The sequence below is a fragment of the Petaurus breviceps genome, unplaced genomic scaffold, assembly GCF_028583685.1.
Source record: "Petaurus breviceps papuanus isolate PSGF00001 unplaced genomic scaffold, PetGlider_PUasm1.0 90822, whole genome shotgun sequence".
Taxonomy (NCBI): Eukaryota; Metazoa; Chordata; class Mammalia; order Diprotodontia; family Petauridae; genus Petaurus; species Petaurus breviceps.
The window spans coordinates 20280759-20286845 of record NW_027187351.1 but is presented as its reverse complement, the minus strand read 5'-3'; the positions used below and the strand labels follow the sequence as shown (position 1 = coordinate 20286845).

The 6087-nt window shown below is 41.5% G+C and overlaps 1 pseudogene; it reads right to left on the bottom strand.

The window, feature by feature from the left end:
* Positions 1-1116: 1116 nt before the first annotated feature.
* On the bottom strand, positions 1117-5213 carry LOC138148173 (ribonucleoside-diphosphate reductase subunit M2-like; annotated as a pseudogene).
* Positions 5214-6087: the final 874 nt, after the last annotated feature.

The window sequence follows — 6087 nt, the reverse complement described above, 5'->3', positions numbered from 1 at the left end:
TGATGGACTTTTTTTTCCCGTTCGCATATTTTCCCCCTGTAAGGCTTTGCTTGCACCTGGTTTTGGTTTGATTTTATTCTGATTTTGTACTTTGATGTTTTTCCTGTCACCATAGTAACTTGTTGTGGTGATACTCATTTTTTTGGTTGCTTGTTCATTTTTCTATCCCATTTTTTCTTTATTATTATTAATATTATTATTTTGCTTTTGGGAGGGGTGGGCAGGACACTTGGGGTTAAGTGACTTGCCCAAGGTCACTTAGTAAATATTAAGTATCTGAGGCCAGATTTGAACTTAGGTCCTCCTGACTCCAGGGCCAATGCTCTATTCACTGTAACACATTGACTTTGAATTTTATGTTAAAGTTGATTTTTGATTCCTGGGTTGAAAGTGCATTGTCCCAAGCTTCAGGTTTTTTTTCTTTGTTTTGTAGGTGTGCTCATAGTTAATTTTGGGACCTTTAAGTTTTTGGTACATGAAAGGCAGTTTGATGTAAGGAGAGGTATGATCACTGTTCTCCTGGTTTGTAGTCTGGTTTTTACTCAGGAAGCGAACTTTTCCTCCATACTTAGTATTTTTTTTTGTTTAATAGTACAAATGTTTTTTTTTTTTATTTTTATGTAAAGTGCCAACTTTATGTACAAACTATTAAAAAAGAATAAAGTAAACTTTTAAAACCTGCTTTGCAGCGAGCAGTGAGGCTGCCATTTTTCCAACTATGTATGGATCTGCCTAGAAACCAAAGGTTAATCTGTTGCCATAAACTAGCTTAAGGGGTCTCCCCATTCTAAAGCCAAAATGGTTAAGACATTCAAGCTACAGAAAGTCATCTAAGATCAGTCTTCTTGCTAAAAAATTAACACTTTCATTTTCAGACCTTTCACAAAATTCCGAGTAGCTTATGTCAAGTACCACCACATCCTAAGCAACACCACTTGCAAACATGAAACAAGATTTTTCTGAGGTAGTTACACAACAGTCTCAAATGTCAATAATGGCCATTTTTTAGTACAGTCATTTCACTGTGTAGCATAAAAAGTAACTGATATTCCTGGTGGAAACAAACAAACAAACAAAAAAAAAAACCAGCTAAGTAATAGGATGTCTTCAGTTCATCTAAAATTCTGCATCCAAAGTGAAAGAATTTTCATTTGGACTTGATGTCACTCCCATTCTCTGATATTCTCCTACTCTCTTCTCAAAGAAGTTGGTTTTCCCTTCCAATGAGATATTCTCCATAAAATCAAATGGATTTTCTGCTCTAAAAATCCTGCTAAAACCTAATTACAACATAAGTCTGTCTACTGAAATTCAATGTACTGTTTCATTAAAGTGCAATTCATCCTTCCAGCAGGGTGGAGCCAAGATGGCGGAGTAGAAGGAAGACCTTTCCGCGGCTCCGGCTTCCACCCTCCCCAATCCATGTAAAAAGAGGACTCTAAACAAACTTTGGAGCTTCAGAACCCACATAATGACACAGAGAAGCTAACTTCCCGCTGAGGACAGCCCAGCAGGCCGGCAGGAATAGGCCAGCTCAGCTCTCTGGGAGCCTAGCCCAGCACCACGCCGAGGCTTTAGCCCCAGGGATGGCCTGACCAGCTGCTGGCCAGAGGGACTCCAGATCAGCAGCAGCTGTGGCCATTTCCAGATTTATCAATACATAAATGCGAAGGACAAGGTGAGAGGCCAGTGCAGTCTGGACTTTGGGACCCAGTAAGTAGGAGTGCATAGCTTTTACCCCCGGGGCAAGAAACCCCTGAGACACCAGCACAGCCTGCCAGCGCCACGTGGTGGCTTCAGCTCCTGGCCTGCAGAGTGTAGGGGGACCAAGCACCAGTCTGAGGGGTAATCACTCTTGCTTTAACCTGCTTGGATCTGGATTGCAGTCTAGGGTGGAGGTCCTGGGGTGTCTGTCCAGCTTGCCAGAGCATGTGGAGACCTCAGAGAGGGCACCCATCTAATACCTCCAGCAGCTGAGAAAACCCCAGCATTTGGGAGGAAAACTCCCGTCTGGTGGCAGAGTCCTACTGTGGCAAAAATCCTAAAAGTCAAGTAATTGAGTGGCAAAATGAGCAGGCAGAGGAAACAAAGCAGACAGAAGATTCCAACATTACACTCCTATTTTGGGGATAAGAAGGAGCAAGGCATGGAACAGGAGGAAAACAGTGAAGTCAGTACTCCTGCACCAAAAGCTTCAAAGGAAAATAAAGCTGGTTACAGGCCATAGAGGACCTTAAGAAGCAGATAAGAGAAGTGGAGGAAAAATTGGGAAGAGAAATGAGAACAATGCAAGAAAATTATGAAATGAGAGTCAACAGCCTGACTGAAGAAAAAAATACCTTAAAAGACAGACTGACTCGAATGGCAAAGGAGTCTCAAAAAGGCAATGAGGAGAAGAATGCCTTAAAAAGTCGAATTTGCCAGATGGAAAAAGAATCTCAAAAGCTCACTGAGGAGAATCATTGCTTCAGAATTAGATTGGAGCAAATGGAAGCTAATGACTTTATGAGAAATTAAGATGCTGTCAAACAGATCCAAACAAATGAAAGAATAGAAGGAAATGTGAAATATCTCATGGGAAAAACCACTGACCTGGAAAATAGATCCAGGAGAGATCATTTAAAAATTATTGGACTACCTGAAAGCCATGACCAGAGTAAGAACATAGAAAGCATCCTCCAGGAAGTTCTCAAAGAAAACTGCCCTGATGTTTTAGAACGAGAGGGCAAAATAGAGGTTGAAAGAATCCACCGATCACCTCCTGAAAAAGATGCCAAAAAGAAAACTCCTAGGAATATTATAGCCAGGTTCCAGAATTCCCAGATTAAGGAGAGAATATTACAAGCAGCCAGGAAGAAACAATTTGAATATTTTGGAAACACAATCAGGATAACCCAGGATCTGGCAGCTTCTACACAGAGGGATAGAAGGGCTTGGAATGTGATATTCTGGAGGGCACAGGAGCTGGGATTAAAACCAAGAGTCACTTATCCAGCAAAACTGAGTATCATGTTTCAGGGGAAAATATGGTCATTCAGTGGAATAGAGGACTTTCAAGCATTCTTGCTGAAAAAACCAGAGTTGAATAGAAAATTTGACATTTAGATACAAGAAGCAAGAGAATCATGAGAAGATAAACAGGGAAAAGAAATCATAAGGAACCTATCAAAGTTGAACTATTTTTTTTGAAGCACTCGGGGTTGGGTGACTTGCTCGGGGTTGCATGGCCAGTTGTTGTTTCTGGGTGTGGTGCTGAGTATCTGGGCCTGGATTTGATCTGGGTCGTCCCGGCACTGGAGCCGGTGCTCTTGCTCGCTGAGCCACCTGACCAAAGTTGAACTATTAACATTCCTACATGGAAAAACAATAATTGTAACTTATGAAACTTTTCTCAGTAGTTGAAGGGGTTATTATATATATATATATATGTATATATATATATGTCTTTATATGAGGGTATGCGGGCAAATGAATACATATGTGAATGTGTGTATATACTTTTACAGATATACATAGATAGGGGGCACGAGACCAATTTAACAGGAAGGGATGATAATTAAAAGGTGAAATTAAGAGGTGAGAGGAATATAATGAGAGGAGATGGGGAGAGATAGAATGGGGTAAACTATCTCATACAGAAGAGGCGAGGGGAAATGGTTACAATGGAGGGGAAGAATAGGAAGGCAAAAGGGAATAGGTCAACCTTATTCCTATTGAATCTGGCCTGAGGAGGGAGGGAAATACACACTAATTAGGGGATCTCACCCTCCAAGAGAATAGGGGGGAAGGGGATGTGAGGGGGGATGATGGAAGGGAGGGCAGGCTGGGGGGAGGGAAGTTGGAAGCACCCACTTTTGAAAAGGGACAGGATCAAAGTAGAGAATAGAACAAGTGGGAGGTGGGATAGGAGGGAGGGAAATATAGTCAGTCTTTTACAATACATCTACTACATTATTGTTTTGCATTAGCCGCACGTGTACAACCTATACTGAACTGCTTCTCTCCCCAGTGGGGATGGGTGGCAGGGGGGGAAGGGAATGAATCTGGAATTGAAAGTTTTAAAATCAAATATTCAAATATATACATGTGTGTGTATAAAAAAAAGATTAAAAAAAGAGTTATACTATGCACCTTCTAAGAAGATATCTCAAGAGAGTACAATGTTATTTTTATTGTATATGTATATGTAGACAGATACATATGTACGTGTAATAAATTCTATTTGACTGATTAAAAAAATCCCCCCAAAAAAATAAAGTGCAATTCATTCCAATCAACTTTACAGGCAAAGCTTCAGTCAAAAACTACTGTTCTATTCTATCAGCATTGATAATAATTTCTTTTACTTTTTCCTCTGAAGGCTTGTGTACCAGGTGTTTGAACATTAAGCAGGCAAAATCACAGTGTAAACCCTCATCTCTACTAATGAATTCATTGGAAAAAGTTAATCCAGGCATTAAACCTGGTTTCTTGAACCAGAATATGCATGCAAAAGAACCAGAAGAGAAGATTCCTTCAACAGCTGCAAAAGCTACAACACATTCACCATATGTTGCTTCTTTGTCCCCAATCCATCACAAGGCCCATTCGGCTTTCTTTTTAACACAAGGTAGTGTTTCAATGGCATTGAAGAGAAATTCCCTTTCTTTGGAGTCGTTCATATAAGTGTCAATAAGGAGACTATACATTTCAGAATGTATGTTTTCCATAGCAATTTGGAAGCCATAGAAACATCGAGCTTCAGTTATCTGTACTTCTTATCTGAACCGAATTTTCATTCACTATGACATCACTTGCAGCAAAGAAAGCTAACACACGAGATAGGAAGTATTTCTCCTCAGGCTTCAGTGTTTCCCAGTGCTGAATATCCTTGGAAAGATCCACCTCCTCAGCTGTCCAGAAGGAGGCCTCAGCTTTTTTATACGTGTGCCAAATGTCATGGTACTGAATGGGGAAGATGACAAAGCGCCGAGGATTCTCCTTTAGGTGCAGCTCATCTTCATGGCTGGGGAAGGCTGCCACGGTGGCTGCTTTAGCTTTTACCGGCTCCGAGGATTTCTGGAAAATCTTTCTCGCCGTCTTACTGGCCAGGATGCGGGTGCAGTTGCGGAGGGAGGAGTATTTTCCTTGTCTGTAAGCTTGAGCGCCTTTAGAGGCCAAAGGCGAAGTTGCTAGTTGGTGACTGAGGAGAGCGGGGTTTGGGAAGACACCATGGTGGTGGGTGGAGCGCAGATGGGTAAGGCGCGAGCAGAAAGCAGGAGATGAGTTGGCACGAAGCAGCTGGGACAGACGTTCCTGAAAGGTCTGAGCTGAAGCATTCAAAGCGCCGTACTTAGTATTTCTAACATTCCTCTTGACCTTGGAACTGTGATTAGGTCCTCTCTTTTCCTTCATTCATAAGTGCTACTGATCCTTTCTTTCTTGGAACTGAGATTAGAGTTTCTACTCCCTAGGGGGCAACCACAAGCACACCTTTTCTTTCTGGGACTATGAACCATCAGGGCTATCTGGAACTATCCGGAACTATGAACCAGCACTGCTGCTTCCTTATGGCTACACGTTCTATTGCTTAATTTGAACTTGAAACTATAACTCAGTCTCTTGCTCTCTTTTGTCTGCAAGAGCAAGTGCTCCTTTCTCCATTGGAATTGTGACCATGGATATACAGGCACTGGGGCATAGAAATCCATTGTGCTCTACTGGAAAGTCGAAGTGGGAATGGGGGAAGATATGGGAGAGAGCAGATTAGGGGAGGGGACATTCAGTGGGAATACTGTTTTGGTGTGGTGGATAAGAAAAATTGGGGAGAAAATTTGTAACTCAAAATCTTGTGTAAATGAATGATGTCAACTAAAAAAAATAGAAAAAAAAAAAAAAGGAATTGTGACCATGGCCTCTGTTTCTCTTCAAACTCGTGAGCTAGTTTTGCTCTTCACCTTGATATTGTGATCTGGAACTGCAGATAGGCAAGTCAACAATGTCTTAAACCCTGAATCAGGAAAGGTCTCATGGTTGTTTATTTTCCTGTTGCTTGTTAGTGATCTAAGAACTACTGAATCTGCTGCTGCCACTGATGCAGCCACCTCA